Source organism: Anguilla rostrata, chromosome 13, assembly GCF_018555375.3.
Source record: "Anguilla rostrata isolate EN2019 chromosome 13, ASM1855537v3, whole genome shotgun sequence".
Taxonomy (NCBI): Eukaryota; Metazoa; Chordata; class Actinopteri; order Anguilliformes; family Anguillidae; genus Anguilla; species Anguilla rostrata.
In genome coordinates this window covers 21,273,491-21,296,489 of record NC_057945.1, presented here as the reverse complement: position 1 = coordinate 21,296,489, position 22,999 = coordinate 21,273,491, and the positions used below count along the sequence as shown (strand labels likewise).

The 22,999-nt window shown below is 48.7% G+C and overlaps 1 protein-coding gene across 3 annotated transcripts in view; it reads right to left on the bottom strand.

The window, feature by feature from the left end:
- Nucleotides 1–18,794, bottom strand: part of dag1 (dystroglycan 1) — a 48,807-nt gene extending 30,013 nt beyond the window's left edge. The window contains exon 1 of one of the 3 annotated variants that reach the window (XM_064306656.1): nt 17,875–18,794. The gene's annotated coding sequence lies outside the window, so the exon portion shown is untranslated. Of the gene's footprint in view, nt 1–17,192; nt 17,528–17,611; nt 17,777–17,874 lie in introns of those variants that run through there. The other 2 variants (XM_064306657.1, XM_064306658.1) reach the window with 2 other exon arrangements.
- Between the last annotated feature and the right edge of the window lie 4,205 nt (nt 18,795–22,999).

Genomic DNA, 22,999 nt, shown 5'->3' with positions numbered 1-22,999 from the left:
GGTTAGCGGGTGAGGAGGGGGGCGGGGGGCTAGCGCTCAGACGCGCGGCTCTCTGATTAGCGGGTGAGGAGTGGGGCGGGGGCTAGCGCTCAGACGCGCGGCTCTCTGATTAGCGGGTGAGGAGGGGGCGGGGGCTAGCGCTCAGACGCGCGGCTCTCTGGTTAGCGGGTGGGGGGGGGGGCTAGCGCTCAGACGCGCGGCTCTCTGATTAGCGGGTGAGGAGGGGGGCGGGGGCTAGCGCTCAGACGCGCGGCTCTCTGATTAGCGGGTGAGGAGGGGGCGGGGGCTAGCGCTCAGACGCGCGGCTCTCTGGTTAGCGGGTGGGGGGGGGGCTAGCGCTCAGACGCGCGGCTCTCTGATTAGCGGGTGAGGAGGGGGCGGGGGCTAGCGCTCAGACGCGCGGCTCTCTGATTAGCGGGTGAGGAGTGGGGCGGGGGGCTAGCGCTCAGACGCGCGGCTCTCTGGTTAGCGGGTGAGGAGGGGGGCGGGGCTAGCGCTCAGACGCGCGGCTCTCTGGTTAGCGGGTGAAAAGCGGGCGTCAGCGCTTTCTCTCCCGCAGTTAGAGCCCGCGCGGGGCTCCGCCTCCAACCAGGGGCTCCACAGCGCGGTAATCACATCACAGAGACGCGGCCGGGAAGGAGAGAAACTGCACGAGCAGCGGGGGAGGGAGGGGGCGGGGGGGTGGTGTAATTATTTTTTTAAACCCCTTGGAATCTGTAGGTAGTTGGCATAATTACATTTTTCCTAAATTAGAAACATTTACATTTTCCCCCGCAAAGCTGGATCAGCGGGCCTCTGGAGACGCCGCTGTTCCCCAGACTGCCGCTCCGCTCGGAGGCTGGGCTCCAGATAAGGAGGCGCAGGAGGAGCGGGGCGCGTTTGGGTTTGGAAGCAGGACGAGCGGGGCGCGTTTGGGTTTGGAAGCGGGAGGAGCGGGGCACAGGAGGAACAGGGCGCGCGTTTGGGTTTGGGCTCAGTTCCGAGCGCCCAGCCTTTGTGCTGAGATGGGTCCTGCCGCCGAGCCAAGAATAACTCCCGTTTTTATTCATTTATTTTTTCACATCCTGCATATTCGGCTCCCGGATCCTTTTTATTTGGGAAGGTCCCTATAAATAGCCGCTGGTCCACATGACAGAATTCCCCGGCGAGGCTGGGGGCCGACGCCCCCGCGCTCTTATTGCGGAACGCCGACGGCCCCGCGCTCTTATTGCGGAACGCCGACGCCCCCGCGCTCTTAATGCGGAACGCTGACGGCCCCGCGCTCTTATTGCGGAACGCTGACGGCCCTGAGCTCTTAATGCGGAACGCTGACGGCCCCGCGCTCTTATTGCGGAACGCTGACGGCCCCGCGCTCTTAATACAGAACGCCGATGCCCCCGCGCTCTGAATGCGCAGCGGGGGGCGGGCTGGCGGAGCCGCTCCTTTACTTCTTTGTAAAGAGCGCTGGACGTGAGAGGGGCCCGAGCGCAGAGCGCGCCGAGCGATCTGTGTTTAATTACACCCACCCGGATCCCGCACGCTCGGTCCAACTGGCAGGGCGAGGTAGAAACACGCTGCGCTTCGCTCAGGAGCGAGGCGGAGAGGGCCTTTCGCTGCGGCGCCCGAGCCCGGTCCGTCACGCGCCCCCGCCCCCTCCGCGCGCTCCTTTTAAACGGCCTGATTGGCAGAAGCGGGGAAAGATCCGGAAGGAGGAGCAGCAGCCCGGCAGAGCAGGCGTCGGCGCGGCCACTGACCCTGTGACTCTGGGGCGAGAGCCTGCCTGCACGCTGCCAGCTGCTCCTGGGCGTGGAGGGAGGGAGGGAGACAGACAGACAGACAGACAGACAGACAGACAGACAGACAGACACACAGACAGACAGACAGACACACAGACAGACAGACAGACAGACAGACAGACAGACAGCTGGGGGTGGCATTTGAGGGAGGGTGGGGTCAGCTGGCCTCCCAGGACCCCCAAAATCATTTCACCCTCCCGCCCCCTGAAACGCAGCACCCACCCCGCTCACAGCACACTCTTCTTTGCATCCTCTCAGCCCCTCAAACTGCCACACGCTACCGCACTCTCTACCTCTCACACTGGCCATGTAAAAACACTCTCCTATACGACGCCTTTCCTCTCTAAACATTCTCCTGGACCGCGTATTTCCCTTTAAAAACACCCCCCTGCGAAGCCCCTCATTAGTGCAGCGTTCTCTGACAGGGTGCGCTCAACTTCCAGGGCATTCCTCTCCAAAGCGCACTCCGCTCTCCAGCCGTTCTGCACTACTGCAGCCCAGCGCCACACTGCCTTATTTGGGCGTTAGTCCTCCCCTGAGTGCGTGGCCGGTCGGCACCCTCTTTTGTGCACCTCCGGGTACACGCCCACACCCCCGTGTGAGGTTAACGCTGCGTGTACAGAGAAGGGGAGGTGCGGGACGAATACGTGGCGATGCACCTCACCGTGTCTCCCGCGCCCTAATCTCACATTCTTATCAGGGGCCGCTCTATAAATACCCGCCTGTTGGCTCTACGCCCCCCCCCCCCTCCCCCTGACACGGCCCTCCTCTGTGCGCATATCTGTACAGGAATAGTTCCCGCAAGGTCAAACCGAAAAAAACACCGTCCGCCTCAAACCAGACTCTGGTCCCTGCCTTATCTTTCTGATAACAACGAGAAGAAAAAAAAAAGTATTTTTTAAATATTTAAAAATTATTTTAAAAATTTTTAAAATATATATATTTTCTTTTTTTACTCAGTTTTTCTTTTAGTATATTTTATAGGGACATCTTTTTAAAAAGCTGTTGCTGAAAAATGTTGCTGAAAAGAGAAACTGTAGGAACTGTGTCCGTTTTGTCTTTACTTAAGCATGCGACTGACTCGCATGTGCCAACACACCAGAGCGCTGAGAAAACAAACCTGCAATATCAAGGACCTTCAAACTGCTCCCATAACGCCAGATTACGAGCTTCACACAAGTCAGACGCGCCTGACAGATCTGGACACTGTACAGCAGTGAAAGGGCTGAGCCAGTTGAGGAGGCTGGAAATGATTTACAGATTTTGGGGTAGGTCAGAGGCGAGCACAAAATTAGCCGCAGCAGCCGCTAATATCAGATGCAGCCGGACCGCCCGGTGCCCAAGGAGCCACCCCGCCTCTCCCCCCGCCCCCCCTTTCACCGAGTCACTTACAGTCCCCTCAAAATACCCCACGTCAGCCCAGGACACCAGTGCTGCTCCACAGCGGCAGAAGCTGGAGTTGACTGAGGATTTAATGAAAAACAGCGCTTACAGGCGCTTATGTGCTTATCCCTCGCCTATGCTTGTGTGACACTGTGCTGTGTTGCGTCTCTCGAGATTAAGACCTGCTACAAAAACAATGTGTGGACTCAACCAGTAGCCTAGAATAATAGTGAAAAGCATACATACATTTCCAATAAATCTTCAGTCTGTTATAATAAAGACTAACATTCCTCTCATTTTGGCATCAGCAAAAAAAAAAGGAGAATAAAAAATAATTGGGCTATGCTTCCTTTAAGTTCCATTTAAAACTTCAGTGAGTATGCTAACGCAGCGTCACTAAACCGATACAGAGAGTCACATCTGAGAAGCCTGGCTGCAGCGTTCCCAGCAGGCCACAGCACGCGGGGGCGGGAGAGCGCGGCCCTGGTCTGGGGCCACGGCCCCTCCTCTGGGGGCCGTGAGAGGGATCCCAGGCGCTCCCTCGGGCCCGTCTGCAGTCGGGACCACAGGTCTGGGAAACGCTCCTTCTGCCAACACTGTGACAAAGCGTGACCTTCCTTTGTTATCCGGACCGCTAACAGTAGATCACAAGCGCGCCAGTCCAGACAGCAGGGTTACAGCAGCAGCAGCGGGAAACGGCTTCGCTAAGCGGGGGAGCCGGCTGCTGTTTAACACGGAGCCGGTGTCGACGCTTCACCCGCTCCTAGTCAACGAGCCGGCTTAGCGTGCCTTTGCACCGGTGCTGGCGTCCGTTCGCCACCTAACCGCGCGCATACCCTCACGGCTGAATGTGGTGTGAACTGTTTACCAAGCAACCAAAGCAAACCTCTTTCAGACAACTTAACAAATTCCACACATATTCCTACCTCAACTGAAAACTGTCAGATGTAGTAGTTCAGTACATGGGGAAAGTTTTAAAACAATAATGATAAACCTTTTACAGTAAACTTGTTGCATGATGTAAAAAATAATAATAATTTATATCTTACACTCAGTATATTACAATTACTATATTGGCAGCATTTGAATTAACATTGTAACTTTATTCAATTTGAGCACTGTTTAATAGAGTGCAATCTTTTGTATTTAAAATATTTTACTCACACTAGCAACATGCAGTGACTGCAAATAGAGCTACACAGCTATAGCAACGCAGTTCAGCACACATTTCTGTGTAGTTAAAGATAGCCTACCTTGACTTTATCCCAACAACTCCAGCATTTATTCTACTGATTTATATGTGTGTGTTTTTGTGAGGGCCTTTTTAACTACCCTGTATTTTATTCACAATGGAAAATTTTTTGACGTGCTGGGTAATTTGTGGGAGGAGAAGCTGAAGCAGAACAAATTCATCTGAACAGAAAACACACACACACACACACGCACGCACACACAGACACACGCACGCACACACAGAAGCACTGCAGAAGCGCTCTGAACAATGGGGGCATTCTCTTCCCCCATGCCCACACCGCCCCGCTGTCTCGCTGACCTCATCCCATAAGCGCAGGTTTGTCTTCCAGATTAGCGAGCGCGCGAACGGGCGCCTGGCGCCGCGAGCGCCTGAGAAAACAGGGCTAACTGGCCTAATCTCCGCTAACGAACCGCGCGCCGCGAGAGCGCCTGAGAAAACAGGGCTAACTGGCCTAATCTCCGCTAACGAACCGCGCGCCGCAGCGCTGAGAAAAACAGGCTAACTGGCCTAATCTCCGCTAACGAACCGCGCGCCGCGAGCGCCTGAGAAAACAGGGCTAACTGGCCTAATCTCCGCTAACGAACCGCGCGCCGCGAGCGCCTGAGAAAACAGGGCTAACTGGCCTAATCTCCGCTAACGAACCGCGCGCCGCGAGCGCCTGAGAAAACAGGGCTAACTGGCCTAATCTCCGCTAACGAACCGCGCGCCCGCACGCCTGAGAAAACAGGGCTAACTGGCCTAATCTCCGCTAACGACCGCGCCGAGCGCCTGAGAAAACAGGGCTAACTGGCCTAATCTCCGCTAACGTAACCGCGCGCGCGCGCGCCTGAGAAAACAGGGCTAACTGGCCTAATCTCCGCTAACGAACCGCGCGCCCAGCGCCTGAGAAAACAGGGCTAACTGGCCTAATCTCCGCTAACGAACCGCGCGCGCGCCTAGAAAACAGGCTAACTGGCCCATCTCCGTAGAACAGCGCGCGCAGCGCTAGAAACAGGGCTAACTGGCCTAATCTCCGCTAACGAACCGCGCGCCGCGAGAGCGCCTGAGAAAACAGGGCTAACTGGCCTAATCTCCGCTAACGAACCGCGCGCGCGGACGCCTGAGAAAACAGGGCTAACTGGCTATCTCCGCTAACGACCGCGCGCGAGCCTCAGAAAACAGGGCTAACTGGCCTAATCTCCGCTAACGAACCGCGCCCGGGCCAGAAACAGGGCTAACTGGCCTCATCTCCGCTAACGTCGCGCGCGCGCGAGAAACAGGGCTAACTGGCCTCATCTCCGCTAACGTACGCGCGCGCGGCGCGGAAAACAGGGCAACTGGCCTAATCTCTACGAACCGCGGCCCTGGGCTAGAAAACAGGGCTAACTGGCCTAATCTCCGCTAACGAACCGCGCGCGCGCGAGAACAGGGCTAACTGGCCTAAACTCCTCGACCGCGCGCGCGAGCGGCCGCCGCCCTGTGCTCCCGCTCGGTCGCTCGGCCAGCGCAGCGACGCAGCCTGTCGGGAGCGGGCGGCTGCGTGAGAGAGAGAGAGGGGGCGGGGGGGGGAGTATACAGCGAGCAGCCCTGTTTGCATTCACCTCTCTCCCCTAACGTCAAGCAGACCTGCTCGGCAGCTGAGCTATCCCATCACCCCCGTCAGCCGAGCACGCCCAACTCCTCCCCGTGACAGGCCGCACAGAACCAACATCGCCACTTCCTGTCCAAATTATGACAGCTTTGCTTTGGACTGATGCAAATCTAATTAAGTACTCGGGGCTCCGGAAGATGAAAAGGGGGGAGAAGTCAATTTGGGTTCATGTGTTTTCACCGGGAGACGAGATGCGCCATGACAGTGCCTCTGGCTGTAGAGGGTTCTTTTTCTGTTCTTTTATAACCTAGGAGTGTATGTTCGTCTGAGAAAGAAAAGGCCCTCAGAGACACAGCAGCCCGTCTGTACATTTCAACACACCGCACCGCGTTCCCGCTCGCTTCTCAGGACAAAAAAAACATCTCAAATCCTCGTCAATTTAGATCCGTGTTCCTAGGCAACTGACACAAATGATTACTTAATAAATGATAACCCGCCGCATGGCAATTACAGCGCGTGGTTCGGTTTTTACAGCGCGCTGCTCGCGGCCATCGGTGTCAGCGAGGGGCACTGCGTCAAAGGCGGCTCCGCCAGCCGCTTGGAGGCCGGCCAATCTTCTGTTTTAAATCTTTTGTTTTAAAGTAATAAAAGGCGCTTCGATGGCTCTGTGCAACGCCATTAAATCCAGTTTCAGCTTCCGGAGGTGTGCCAAAAATTACCACAATTATTAAGGGACTGTGCAACAATTTAAGATGTCCCCCGGTCAAGCCTGACCCCCCCCCAGCTCTGGCCCAGCTCCATAACTTCCTCCTGCGTGGGGGGGGGGGGCTGTGGCTGATGGCGCATGCAACGCCCCCGTCCCAACAGCAGAGTCCCGCCTCAGCATCCAGCATTCAGCACACTGATCTGTGTGCCAGGGGAGCGGGACGGGCTGCTCATCTGCAAGCAGGAGACCGAGAGCAGCACGCCACGCCCCCGCCGGGCCTGGGGGGGAGCGACGGAGGCTGCCATTGAAGCAGGAGCGAGCAGCTCCTCCCCCCGGCCGGCCTGGGGCGGAGAGACGGCGCTGTCATCTGAAGAGGAGCCTGGAGCAGCCGGCGGCCACCTGGCGCCTGGGGAGGGGACGGGAGGCTGCTCATCTGCAAGCAGGAGACCGAGAGCAGCGTGCCACGCCCCCGCCGGGCCTGGGGGGGAGCGGACGGGCTGCTCATCTGCAAGCAGGAGACCGAGAGCAGCACGCCACGCCCCCGCCGGGCCTGGGGGGGAGCAGGACGGGAGGCTGCTCATCTGCAAGCAGGAGCCCGAGAGCAGCGTGCCACGCCCCCGCCGGGCCTGGGGGGGAGCGGGACGGGCTGCTCATCTGCAAGCAGGAGCCCGAGAGCAGCTCGCCACGCCCCCGCCGGGCCTGGGGGGGGGGGCGGCATTCAGCGCATGAGCGGCAGGTGGGCGGGGACGGCCAGCTCTCCTCTCCTCTCCGGACCCCGGCGGGAGGCTGAGAGAGAAACGCTGCGCTGTGCGCTCAGAGAGAGGGGCTGGAGCAGGGGGGCGGGGCCACACTTGTGAGGGACAGCTCTGGAGGAAGGGAGGTGGGGGGCAGGGGGGATGGGGGGGGATAGGCAGCAGTGAAGGCCTCGGGCAACAAAAGAAACACAAAATAAAACGGCAGAGATGAGTGCTGTGAACGAGCTGAGCTGCGGTTCAAAAACAAAGGGAGAGCCGTCATCTTGGATCTGTCCGTTCGCCGCAGACGGCAGACGTTTCGTTTTATTCGTGCGGCGGAAGTCGGCGGACTGCCGCGAACCTCCGCGTGAAACGGCGTGCGATCTGCCTGCCGCGCCGATTCCCGTGCGCCGCGGACGGCTCCAGCGCGCCCCGAGTGTGAAATCGCAAGCTCGTGTTCTCCTGATGAAAGTGGACATCAGCCGAGGCCCTTCTCAGGAGCGCGCGCGCAACTCGCTGTCAGTGCCGAAACCCCCGCGCTGCGCTGGGACAGGAAGCAGACCGCGCGGGCTCTGCCGTAGGACGGCGGCGGTGCGGGCTCCAGCCTCCGGGGGGCGTCGCAGACGACAGTGGAGATCACCTGACGGACAAGGCTGACCTGAGGAGGGCCGCCTCACGGCTGCCCCGCCTGACTCAGAGGCCGCGATGCCTCAGGCCGTCCGACGCGCTCGCTCTGCACCGCCGCTGCCAGCTGACTCCCGTCTCAGAAATGCCGGCGTGTCCGCACACGCAGCGTGACGCACCGACGCGCAGGGCCACACGCAGGGCCACACGCACGCTCTCCCGCCCGCACACCCACGGCGTCTCCTCCACAATGGAACGCCTCCTCCTCCTCCTCCTCCTCCTCCGCGGCAGCGCCAAACTCACAATCAATCAAGAAACTCGATTCGGGCCGGCCGGTAATTACAGCAGCGCAAATCAGTCCGGCGTCCGAGACCCTCGGCGCTCCCGCGTTTATTTATACAAAAAAGAGTATAGAAAAATAAAGAAGCCAGCGGCTCCCGTTCCGGGAGGTGAGTCACGGCGACCGGGCTCCCTCAGGCGAAGGTTTCGCTCGCACGCAGCAGGCCTTCCGCAGCGCCAGCCAGCAGCACCCCCGCCGAGCACAAAATGGAGGCCGCCGCGTCCGCCCGCCCGGCCTCGTCCAAAGGGCGTGAAAGATAAAGTTCTCCGCGGTCTGTGTGTGTGTGTGAGTGTGTGTGGGGAAGGAGAGGGGGAGGGAGGGAGGAAGGAGGGAGGGGGTGAAAGGGCGGGCGAAGCTTTCGCATGCCAGGAACAAGGGCTCCCATTCACGTGCGAAGACGCGGGCCGGTGCGAAGAGCAGGCGGCGGCGTTTGAGAAGCGCGCTCGAGCGCGGTCCTGCCTCCCCCTGTGTTTGCAGGGCCCCGTGGCCTCGGCGCGGCCCCGCCAGATGGGCCCTTTCGCTGTTTGCCCCCGTCAAACACGGGCCCCCCAAACAAGGGCACCTCCACCTCCCCCGCTCTGCGGATTCGCTCAGCGGTAGGTAACAACCTGGTGACTGAGGAGGCTCGTTTACACAAACACACACACACACACACACACACACACACACACACACACACACACTGCTCCTTTCTGTACTTTCGACAGAACCGTTTTCCCATGGTTTTCACTGCAGACTCAGTGCTAGTTGGTTTTTCATTTCATTTGAAAACATCTTGTTTGTTTTTCTGGATCCACAGGCAAGTGTTCACATGTACCCATTACTTCCAGATCTGCCTGTGCGCTTGCTCATCCATTTCACTCAAAAATGACTCAATGTAGGCCACACTGGCTCAGCTTATGTTCTGCAAATATAATAATAAAATTAACAAAAGCTGCATGATTATTCCACTGAATAAATTCTTCTTTTCAGTGGTGAGGAATGTTAAAAACATTTTTTTTAATGACTCCGCGTTTAAGATAATTTTTTAAGCATTTAAAATTATAATGTGGCTATTTATATCTTTAATTACACAAGAAATAGCAATGCTTGCATGTGGCTGGGCACAACAAGACTGCCAACTGCTAACCAGTCACAACGCTGCTTGTAGCTATGGCAAGAAATAACGCAGCCAAAAACCTCCCATTCCCCACACAGCCACACCACAATAAAACTCAAAACACAAAGAATGTAGCACATAGCCAAGTTAAAAACAAAAAAAGAGACATTGAGAAAGAGAAACTGAGAGGGGAAAAGTCCTAAAATCATGGGGGAAAAAGACTGGTCAACGAGAGCCAGAGCCTGATTAAGAAGCATGTTAAACTGGAGCACACACAGAGCGCCGCTGTGCCGGGCCCTGGCGCGTGCGCTACAGCTAACGGCACTGCCCGCGTTAGCTCCGCCCCCGTTAGCTCCGCCCCCGTTAGCCACCCGCTCGCCAGCCCCTTTCAGAGCAGAGGAAGGCACGGCACTCTGAGAATGCAATCCTTACAAAAAACAAGACCAGTTTGATTATTTTAAAAAATAATAAAGGGAATACAAGCGGGGTCAGGGGGAGATCTGGTGCAGACTGCCAGAGAGAAATATAGCTTTAATAATTACCCGGCTCTGAGCATCGTCCTGCCCTCCGCTGTAAGGGCACCCTGGCCCTGCTGGCCGATCTGTCATCGGGCCGAGCTCAGCTCTTTCCTCAGCCGCGATCGCGTGAGGAGGGCGCCCGCGGGCCGGCGGGCTCTTTATCGCTCAGCCGCAGCGGGTCGGGGGCCGCAGCGGGGCGGGGGCCGCGGCAGGCCAGGCCAGGCCCAGGCACGCTCACAGTTACGGGGTTAGGGTTAGGCACACGGATACCCATCTGCTCCATGCATCAGCGAAACAGCGGGGATAAACAAGCCCATGATAAAGGAGGAAAACACGCAGGGGGCAGGAGGGGAGGGAGCAGCGAGGCTCAGGACAGCCTTTATAAGTGAGCTTTGCAGAGGGATACTGTACATTGTATTCAGTGCAGCTGCCAGAGACCAGTGGAAATGGTGCACTAGTAAAAATCCCAAATCACACAGCATGAAGAGAGAGAGAGTAAGCGACAGAAAGAGAGAGACAGAGGGAGAGAGAGAAACTGAGACAGACAGACAGAGAGATAGACAGAGGGAGAGACGGAGACGAAGCGAGAGAGACAGAGAGAGAGACAAAGACGGAGACGGAGAGAGAGAGACAAAGACGGAGAGACGAAGAGAGAGAGATGAGAGAGAGACAGAGACAGAGACGGAGAAAGAGAGACAAAGACGGAGAGATGGAGAGGGAGACAGAGACAGAGACGTAGAGAGAGAAAGACGGAGAGAGAGAGACAGAGACGGAGAGAGAGAGAGAGAGAGAGCTGCTGACGTGCAGAGGGAGGCCTGGCGTGGTACAGATGGCCTGAGATGGGGGCCTGCCAGGCTTGCTCTGCTGCGGCGTACTCTCAAACGGCGTCCAAAACCGTTCGGCGCTCCCGATTTTCCATTGGTTGTCTGTCACGTATATCCTCAAACAGCGAATAATTTCATGGTTAACGGATCAGGGGGAAAATGTGAATCGCATCACAATAATGCTAAAAGCCACTGTCAGCACTCTCTATAATTCCTTCAGTGATATTCCGCGCATAGCACGCCGCAGCTGCGAGCTCTCCCCCGTCTCCAAAGCACAGTGGCATTTGAGCAAAATTAAATTGACATATTCCACATCCACCAAGACCGGCCTGAGAGCTGCATGTGCTCTGAATACTAAGCTTGATCAGACAATATGCTTGTTTCTTAATCTGCATTTGCCCATTTTAATTGTCCTCTGCGCAATTAGGCTGAACCGCGAGACGAGACCGCTCTGTGCCGTGACATTTCACACAAGCGCAGGTCTGCCATCACACCTAACAGACTGCGAGTCTGGATTTGCGAGAAGCAACTGGTAACACAGCAAGTTCTGATAAACACACCAGAATGTTCTAGAATAACTGACAACATTACACATAGGCCTACATAAAAAAATTAACTTGTTTAAGATGTGATAATAATAATGATAATAATAATAATAATAATAATTAGACAGTGCATTGGACCCCATGTTTTATTCAGCAATCAGTAAACCAGTGATTTCCCAGTTAAAATTCCACCAGTTAAGTGAGCAGTGAAATTGGCTGATGTTTCAGGCCCATCCCAGCAGGCCCCCGCCCTCCCCGTGCAGTGTTAGCTAATGTTTGTGAATGAATGAGCACCCACTAGCGGGCAGCGTCGTCCTTCCTCTGCGTGCTGTCAACCGCGGCCTGCTTCCGCTCACGACCTTAGCACTGCCTGCACCGGCTCGCTGACCGCCATGCAGTTAGCCTCCCGCAGCCCGCTTCCGCTCACCACCTTAGCGCTGCCTGCGCCGGCTCGCTGACCGCCATGCAGTTAGCCTCCCGCGGCCGCTGAGCGTCCACGTGGAAACTCGTCCAGGCTACGAGAACAACTTTAGCAGGAAAAGTGACGGGATCACCGAGCACCTCCCAGGACTAGTGGTGCCGCCAACGGGACCACAACGCAAAACCTGAGGTGCATGCTGGGTGTGAGCAGCACTGTTCGGGCAACAATGAGGCTATAAAAGGAACCTAATCGAGGAGAGGGCTATCAACACTTCGCCAATTTGTAAATGGCTGAGGATGAAAAGGTCCTGCTTGTATTTGATGAAATTAAAAAGCACTTGCCTAAAAGTTAAAAGAAAATAAAATTCAACAACAGGGGGGAAAAGTATGCCTCAACCATCTCAACACTGCTTTTATTGAGTCTTCAGACAAATCTGATAGGACATCAGGGGTATCCTCTAAAACTCTCACTACATCCACCTCAACAAGCCATTACACCAGCATCTAACGCCTCATTAAACTATATTTCGCACAGCTAACTGGCTTCTTAAGTATGTAAACTACATCCTTCTTCTGTATCAACACCTGCTTCGTGCTTTGCATACGACTGACATTAATAATGAATTCCAGGATAGTGTCGAGCTGTAATAACGCCCTCGACTCAAACTCATCTTCCTCAAAACAGGTCATTTCAGGTCCGTGTGTTTTTCCCCTGTGTGTAAAAGGCAATCTGTGAAACAGCAGTGTCTAAACTAAGCTGTAGTTTAGCACTTGTGCTCCAAATAGCAGGCTGCGCCACTGCAGTACAAGCTGTCCGTTCCCCTAAATTACGGCTGTTGCTGCCAGTCGCCATTCCACCTTTGTGCTCATAATTAAGGCTCCCCACCTAAGCTCATTTTGGAAGATGCAGAGGCACTGAAAACAATAAAGCCGCAGCGCCTTCTGAGATGAACAAACACCGTCCGTGTGTACCTTCTCCCTTTAGAACGCATCAAACACGCTGCCAAAAGGTACGAGGAGCTCAAAAATATGTATCATTTGTATTCATGAACACAATAATAAAGCTAAATTACTGATGACTAACCGACTAAACACCATCTCTACCAATGAAGACAATAAAACTGTCCCACGGGGAGGAGCCGGCCAAAATTTCCATCATGCACTTCATGCAATGACCACACTAGTTCCAGTGTTTTTTTCCATTAAGCCTGAGTTTCAAAGCAGCCATGCATTCATGCTGCCAAAGTTTTACAACATAGACTTATAAAAAATAAAATAAAAACCTACATGAACAATTGCTTTGAAGCTAAATTACAAAACAGCAACCAAAAAAGCAAAAACGTATTTTGTGCTTCTACACGTTAAGTGCACTGCAATTCAAAAGGTGCCTTGGAGAAGCAAGTCAGTGTAAATACAGCCATTCAGGATATCACTACCAATTTCAGTGTCTGATTACATCTGACACAAAAAACACACAACTGTGTTTGATGGCAGATCACTGGTGCATCAAAACATAAAAGCTGCCTAACACTAAATCATAAACTACAGTGAATAAAATCTTCAACAACATACTGGGTCCTGTTTTCGAAGAGACCTAGGTACCTCTGAAAAGAACCTTTTTTGTGGGCTTTCTTTTTGATCAAGGGAATGCAGTCAAAACCAATATTTTATAACCCTTTATAAATGGCTATATTTTCCAAATGTAAAGTATGCATCATTTAATTTTATCAGCTGTGTGAAAACATTAACACAGTTAGTAAAATAAAGGACTCTCCAGCCGATTCCAGAGACATTCTGCCTATTTGCAACCAATCTGGCAACAGACAAGGTTAGGCTGCTATGGAATTATGGGAACACACAGGGTTGTGCAACATGACACAACACCTGAAAACACAAAGAGCTTAAGGGAACAATAAGGAAAGTGTGGGGATAACGCAGTGCCTGGGCAGGGAGCATGTCTCTACAACACAACACAGGGACTCCTTTCTCCTGTCTGAAGCAAGGACTGATCTCACAATAACTCAAATGGGGGTCGTTGTTTTTTCACATTGCAATGGAGGGCACGCATTACTATAGGAGAATGTGTCCCAGTGGTTGAGGCTGTCACAGCTAACGTGTTTGCTTGTCTCCCAGTTTCGGAAGGATACATTTTTATAAAAACAGCCTTAGGCACAGTGAAGTCACTATTATCCAGCTCTTAAAATCCAGACCACTGGTCAAACTGACACAGGTATACAATCTATAAGGCATAAAGTCAGATGGTACATATAACAGACCAACCATACACACAAGACAATGCCAACAACTTACCACTATCACATTAAACTGATAGGAATGCATACGTGGGTTCTATGAAAATAAATCTATCTGCAAGCTATACTACTGAAAGCAACCAACAACCCCAGAATGCAAGTCCTGAAATCTGAAACTTCAGACACAAGGTAGATTAAAGTTGCTGACTAGGGGGTCAAAGTTCAAATGTTAAGGCCCAATACGAATTAAGTAGCAATCTTAAAACAGGCTTAGAAAAAACCCCATCCAGGTCCTGGGTGCAAATATACAATGACATGGGGGAGGCAGAAACATGTAGATTTTCCAGCAAAAGACTAATTCTCCCCTCAAAAACCTCAAAACCACATTCTTGCAACCCAAAAAGGTTTTTTTTCTTTTTTTTGCTGCTCTTATTTAACAGGTTTGGATAACCCCCCAACCCCCACCCGCCCCGCATCCGCCAATTCCCAAGTAGGCTGACATCAAAAGAGCCGAGTATGTTAACATAACCAAAACATGCAATTACTGGCCCAACAGTGGCCATTTTCTGTAGAAACAAATCAACAACGCTTAACAACTGCCTACAATAAAGGCTAAAGGTGCAGGAAAAAATTAAGCAACGCCATCCCATAGGGCAACAACAGTGGCCACATACAAATAGGACAAGCTTTAAAAATGGGGATAATTGACTGTCCCAGACTCAGCCCCATAAAAAACATGATTTTGTCTGAATGAAAGATCAAAGGAAACCCCCGCCCTTGTTCCTCAGAGAAAGCTGCATCTTTCAACTGCATTCCAACCCCCTGATGAGACACAAAATTGGGAGACTCTATAGCAAATAGGTTCACCTGGACTGTTGACTTACATGAGCTGTGTATTATAAAAGGTCCTCATAAACCTGCTGTATTATCAGGGTAAACAAAGCGAAGTGCACATAAAAAGACATAAAATAGTACAAACAAAAAAATTAAATAATTCAACCGAAAGCCCAACATTGTCATTGTTATTATTATTATTATTATTATTATTATTAATAATAATACTAATAAGATATTAATAATTAATAATTAATAATAATAATAATAGAGCTGCAGTCCCTGTCAATGTCGGCAATCGTATTTCGGCTGCAAAAGCAAACAGACTTCGCCTTGCCGTAGCCCCATAATTTCAGGTATTAGACACTAATAGGAAACTGTTTCTCACAGCTTCCAGTTGCTGTCCTGTTCATTTTCATATCTCGCACAAGTTAAGTGCCTGAATTAGTGGCCATGCTAAAAAGGCGAAATATAATACTTAATAGAAGGTAGGCCTGAAGCAGAAAGATAACACATCTTCCCTTTTTTTATCCTTTTTAAAGCGGAGACAGAGAAAAATCAAGCCCGGATTCACAAGAACTGAATACGCTGCTTCGGGTTCTGACACATAAAAACTATGCTGTAAAGTTCCATTTCTCAAGTTTCATTCATAGCAAAAAATACTCACGAAAAGCGTCATTTTCCGCATGGAATAAAACATTCTCGTTGTTATACTACCCAGTGCCTTATACATGCATTTCATCGTCATGAACGCAGCACTAAGTCATTTTCATAATGGTCTGCAGAAGAATGAAAAATTCTAGAGAAGGTTTATGCAAGACAACTATACAAAATGCACAGGGCTACAAATTGCACATCAGCAACGACAAAAGATCAATCGGTTTGTAAAACGAATCCTGAATTTGATTTTCTAACGTTGTCCTATCGCTGAAATGCTTACTGTTTTCCTCTGACCCATTTTAAGAATACCTTTGGGCTCCAAATTCGGTTTTCATTAAAAACGACTACGGGGTATCTGAACCCTTAATGTTTAACGAGAAATACTTTATTCAGGTCCAGAGAAAGACACCTCCAGTGCACTGCAGTTGATACAGTCACGAATTAGATATCTTCCTAAATTAAAAGTGGGTACGTGTGACACACACACACACACACACACACACACATATATATATATACACACAGTGCTCAAGCATGAAACCGAGCGTTGAACAGATCGACGCCTGAAACGCTAGCTGGCTATCTGTCAAACATTTGTTCCATTTATTCTGCTGCACAAATCATTCGGGCGACAGCAAGACGTCTTAACCAACTGCCACCTAAATATTAAAAACGTTTTAATGGAGAACAAGTCTTGAGTGAAATTACAAAATAAAAAAATCTACCAGCACACACGTCCACATTTTTAGCTATGCATTCGGTTGATATGATTATGAATTGCGTCGGGGCTATTAGTGTGCGTCTGGACGTAGATGCACCCTCCTAGTTCCTACTAGTGAGTAATGTGGCTTGCTATCCATTATTATACAGTTGCCTGTCCTTCCCCATTTGATGGATTTGGCTAGTGAACGTTAGCTGCAATCAAAACCCCCCCCCCCCCCCCAAAAAAAAATAGCAATTTATATCAAATCTAGCGTTACATTCCCAGCAGCAAGTTACTGCCTAGTCGAGCAGTCAGCGACTAGCTAACTTCACCTCACGCAAGTTTCATAGCAATCTACTGCAAGTTAGATAGAGCTGTGGTCGCACCGTGAGAGAGAGAAAAATAACTTTTAGTTTACCACACACAGAAGCTAGCTAAGTTAGCCAGCTATGAAACAATTTTTATCGATTGCGAACAAGCATCCTTATTAATAGCGGCAGGACACGGGTATAACGTTAGCGAAAAATCATCCATACAAAACGTGGGGGGAGCATATTTAAAAGTCTCGTTGCGTCCATATTAATGTTAAACCCCCGCTGAAGTAACGAGCAATACAGCTGACAAAAGCCGCTTAAATCACATCGTACGGGTAACGTTAGGAAGTGATCCATCATAGCTAGTCTAGCTAGTTAAACACATTCGTTCCCAAAACCAGCACTATAGCTCGTCAGCAATGACACCTAGTATTTCACAGACCTGTTAACGATAGCTAGACTGCGTTATTTGTTAAAGCTAGCCGACTAGCTAGTTAACAAACTATCCTAAATATAAATGTTGAACTTAAATCGCCAGTCAGCTAGCGGTTGGACCACCAATTCCATCTCACCAGCTTGCGACCCACAAAGGCCCTTTCTTTTACCCATTAAAGAGAAGAAAAACCGTCCACCTACCAAAGGCTGACACTCAAATAAAAAGCGAATCGTGTTTCCGACAAAGATAGCTTGAGAGCTAATGCGTTTACACATTAAAATTAAGCATGTCCGCGCTGGTTAACCAAAATATTTTAGCTGACTAGCTAACGTTAACTGACAAGCATGTAACATTCTACCTCTCCAAGTTTGCTCGTCAGTTATCTGTTTAGCCAACTGTTAACCAAGCGGTTAGCAGCAACTCCCCAAATGCACCTGTTTCAAGTCCTAAAATAAGACGGCCACTTGCTAGCTAGCTATGTTGCTAATTGCCTAGCTAGCTGCATTAGCTGGCTGGCTTGCTGGCAACGTTAGGACTGCCAGCGAACGTTACAGCTAGCTAAATATCTACATACACAGCTTGTGCTACATATCCATTTTAGCTACGCCAAAGCCCTTACCTTGTTCCGTGTGTCAAATTCACATTGTGAACATTCAATATCGTATTATATTTTAGTACGTTTCCAATGTTATCCCTATTTGTATCCACAGAGAGGTGAAGATTTCTCCCTCTCTCCTTGAATTCTCTTCTATCTACAAATAGAACACTTCGCTGAAGGGAGAGGCGACAGACCCGACAAGTCGATCTTCGAGACAATATCGCCACATAGACGAGAAGAACAGACCAGAGGTTTTTTTAAAAATGCAAAATAAAAATACTGACCGTTGCTGTAAACAATTTTATTCCTTCAGTTCCTCTTCGATCTCATGGTTGTGAAGGCCAAAAGTTCCACAGAGGTGTAGCGGTGAAAATGTTTAATACAGTGACCAGCTAGCTAGTAGCTGGCTAACTGACAGTTACAGCGGCCCACAGTCGTACCTATTGGGTGCTTCTGATGGTATGTGGCAGCGTCGCTAGCAAGCCAGCTAATTATATGAGACAATCTCGCAACACTGCCGCCAAGTGAAGGATACGCCAATGGAAACACCGTTACAGAAAAAGAAACGGTGGTTGATTACTAGCCCTTCTTTGGCTGCTATAAATGGGGGGGAGGAAAAAAAAAATCAAAAAAGAGAAAGCAAGATAGCCAAGGGCAATCACCTGACGGTATTGAAACCAAACTGGAAAAAGCGAAGTCGTCTTAAACTATCCGTAATTAATCAGATAGCAAGCATAAGCCAGTGCAATTGTACACGCTGTAATACACTGGAAATCCCAGCTCTTGCACTGACATGATTTGATACAGCTAGCTGCTACTACAGAAGCGCGTGTCGTTCATTCAGGACTCCTCCCTCCGAATAACCTCCTTGGTTCTCTTCGGAAAAAGGGGAAAGCCAAGTAAGTTGGCTATCGTTCTTCTCGTCATTACTCCACCCCTTTCTGCTTTCCTCCACCTTCTTCCATCAGTCCGCTTTCTTTGAGGTTATTTTACACCAAGGAATTAACGAAAACCAAAACCGAAAAAAACTTCTGTCTGTACCAAGATAATGGATGTGACGACTGGGATAGATGGGAAAAGAGGACCTAGCTAGTTAAAACTTTTATTTACAAGCTATATTAGCTTTTCTGCGAATCTCCGTCTTCAGATCTAAAACGCTGAGCCTTGCTTGCTACAGTAGCTAACCAAGTCCACCGGGATAAAGACCGCCCCTTTTCTTCTCTTTTTCCAATTCTGCTTCCACCGTCATCAGTATTTTTTTTTTTTAACAAAGACAATCTCGCACATATACCCACCTCCCCCTCCCAGTGTGTGTGGTTTCACTAACCACAATGTGTTGCCATGACGATCAAACAAAGCATTTTTTTTTCTCATTATGGCCGAATTCCTTGGAACATTTGAGGCATTGAGTTCTATATTACTCGCCCGCGTGAATGCTAGACTAGCTGAAATTTCAGGCATGTGGGTTTATTAAAATGGAGCTGGTAGCAAGAATAGTTCCGTCAGTGTTTAACAAAATGTCACGAATATTGAAAATGGTAAGCACTTATTGTATTTTATAATGTACACAAATGTTTTGTGGAATGAATAATAATTTCATTTCATGCATGTAATTTAAGTCGTATGTATTTCATGTTTAACTTAAATTTTTTGATAGCAATAGGCTACATATGCGTTCACCATTTTGGACAGGATTTATTTTATTTTGATTTTTTGCCTTTTAGTTTTGGTCGAAAAAAAAGTAATTTTGTTATTTGTGTTATTCTCTTTTTAAACACACAACATAGCCAACAGAACCAAATAAAGACAGGTGACTGAGCTGACCCAGTGGATCGACATGGAGCACTAATAAGTTATCCCCTATTTGCTGTTCCCCATTGGACCGGGTTGTCTAGCTACGTTTCTGCTAAGTGGCTCGTTTTTATGTTTGGCATGTGTCACTTCCACACTCACACACCACACATATATTGTTTTCAAGGCAGCTTTGCTGTAGTAACAAATGGGTGCAAGAATTGTTTGGATTTGGGATTTGCCAGTCTGCTGATGCTATATTATTTTTTTCTTTAATTACTAATATGTTAATATGACCACTCTCTCTTCTCTCTCTCGCATATATGACCAATAAAAATACCTTAAAGCAGTGATCATGACAAGCAGACTAACGTGTAGAAAAATACTGATTAAGCTAAAGCATATTGTACCATTTTTGTTGCTGTTAAATGCCAACCATGAATGTATGTCTCAAAGAGCAAATCCCTAATGTATTAATCATATTTTACCCTAAAGTTGCAGATCAAGAGCAGCCTTCAAATGACAAGAATATGACCCAGACCATTTATACAGATTATATTAAATATAAATATTAATTACTATAGATACATTAAACCAAAGGGCTCAGAGGTCAGATGCATGTGCAGTCATGGTTGTTTGTACCATCCCCCCTTCTTCATTGTAGTTTCCATTGACAGCAGAAGGCAAAGCAATTAAATGTGAAAGAGATAACAGTCACCACTCTACATGCTAATGAAGATTATTAACTGGATAGGTCCTTTCTCTTTGTGAACTTTCAGGCTAAAAATGCACTTGTATCAGCATTTATTTATTTATTTTTTATTTTGATAGCCATTTTCACAAGAGACTAAAACTATACGGGGGTCTAGTGTGTCTCCCCCTTAATAGCCTACCTTGAAGTAATCAATAACTAACAATTTGTGGATATAAACTGGGCTCTCTAAGAGAAAGCTGGGGTGGCCATTTCAGATCAATAAGGGCCAACTTTAATTAGGTCAGCGTCCCCAGAAGTACGTGCAACACTATTTTTATTGGATATAATCCTAAATTTGAGAGATAAAAGATTGATGATTTTAAGATTGCTTTTCCAGGCTGAATACCACTTCCATAGTGTTGTCAGAGAAGGATGAAACATTAATAATACATTTAAAAATAATAAATGGACAGCATTCATATAGCACTTTTTCCAGCAACTACAGCTACTCAAAGTTCTTTACAATTAATGCCTGTCATTCATCCATTCACACACTCTCACACACCAAAGGCAAAAGGCAGCCATGCAAGGCGCCAACCAGTTCATTGGGAGCAATTAGGTGTCTTGCTCAAGGACACTTTAACACTTTTTGCCCAGAGGGCTAGGGATCGAACCACCAACTCTTCAATTGCCAGAAGACTACTCTACCTCCTCAACTACAATGTGGACAAAAGTTGCCCTTGAAAAGTATTTGATTTCCTCTATTATTGTGTATTTGGGACTGATGGTTTTATTAGACAAAGGGAAACGGAGTAAACACAAAACACATTTTTTTTAACAAACACCCATATCTCATATGTGAAAAAGTAATTGCCCCCTTAGTTAATCAATCAACCATTTACCCAAATTTAATTGATAATTAAATTCAATGGATTGAACCATGCTTGACTGTAGCCAGTCCTGTTGAATCTAAACTTCACTCATACTGAGCCTGCATCAGAGTGAAGTAATCACCACAGAGTCTCTACAAGCACACTATGCCAGGATCAAAGTAAATGCCAGAAGAGATGAGAAAAAAGTTCTGGAAATATATCAGTTTAGAATGGGTTAAAAAGCCATTGCTCAGGCTCTGAGACTTTACCTGTCCACCGTGCGAGCCATTATCTCCAAATGGAGAATGCTTGAAACAGTGGTAAATCTTTCCAGGACGCAGCGACAACTCATCCAGCAAGTCACCAAAGTTCCCAGAAGAACATCCAAAGAACTGCAGGTCTCTGGCTTCAGTCAAGTACAGTGTTCATTACCCCACAATAAGAAAGAGACTGGGCAGAAATGGGATTCATAGGAGAGTACCAAGGTGGAAACCAAGAGAAACATCAATGCATCAGTGTCTCACATTTGCAAAAAGCACTTGGATGATCCCCATTTGGGGTAATGTTCTATGGACAGATGAGACAAAGGTATAACTTTTTGGACAACACAGGTCCCATTATGTCTGGTGTAAAGAAAATATTGACCATTATCGAAGGAACCATGAATTCAGCTCTGTACCAGAAAATGCTTCAGGAGAATGTCCAGTCATCTGTCAGTGAGCTGAAGTGTAATTGAATTATGCAGTAAGACATTGATCCAAAAACAAAAGCAAAATCAGGACCACATCTGAATGGCTGAAAAGAAACAAAATTAAAGTTTTGGAGTGGCTTAATAGAGATTCTGTGGCAGGATCTGAAACGAGCAGTTCATGCTCAAAAACCCACCAATTTGACTGAATTAAAGCAGTCCAGCGATGTTAAAGACTGATATCAAATTATTGGAATTTTGGTTTCAGTTATTGCTGCTGAAGGTGGTGCAACCAGTTAAGTTTAAGGGGGCAATTCTTTTCTAACATGGGTGATGTGGGTGTTTTGTAAGATTTTTTGTTAAATAAATGAAATAAGTTAAGAAATGTGTTTTGTTTACCTAGGTTCCCTTTGTCTAATAGTACATTTTGTCTACAGATATGAATCTGATCTGCAATAATGGAGGAAATCAGGAAGGGGGCAAATACTTTTTCACAGCACTATTTCGTTAAAATAAGCCAACATGGAATTATTACACAGATAGTATATTCTACTACTTTTCTAATATCAAAAGTGTCAAAAAGAGATTAAAACTTGGACCTAACATATTGGAATATTGTGTACCCTTTTCCAATGTGTGAACTCTTTGTAAAGCTCAATGTGCTTCAGTAGATTGTTATGCACTGTCAATTATCCTGCTAACAAAGGTTGTTTATACATTTGCACATAGCTAACGGATTATGGCATGTCACTTTTGAGCACAGATACAGATTAAGGGCAAAAGGAGTCAAGCATGGTCTCATCTTTCAGTAACAAGTCAGCCCAATGTGTTGAGCAGAAATACGCATACTCATGCAGCCAGGCTCCATTAAAGGAACACTGAATTATATGGAAAAGCTGTATAGGAAAGTGTCTCTGCAGAGTAGATGAGTGTGCAGCATGTAGCCGAGCACTGTCTGGTGTCGCCATGAATAAATCCATCCATCGTCTGGAGGGAAGCAGTGAAAGCTGGCAATGCTGGCCTGAGAAGTAAAACAGGCAGTGCATTGCTGATGATTTAGATTTACCTTGATCTCTATTACGCATGTCAAGCATCATACTTTCTTCAGCTGTAAGCATGCAGAAAAAAGACTATTGCTTGCATACCCACAACAAAACATGTATCCGCTTTCACCTCACTGAATAAAGTAATTGGAGCATCATACACCTGCATCTTGTGTTTCTAGAATTTTTCAATGATTTGCGCACTGCAGGGGGGTGAACGACTGTGAATTAAGCCTGATATGTATCACATACTTTACATACACTGTATGACCAAAAGTATGTGGACACCCCTTGGTCTGGGACCGTTTATGGTTTGGGCTA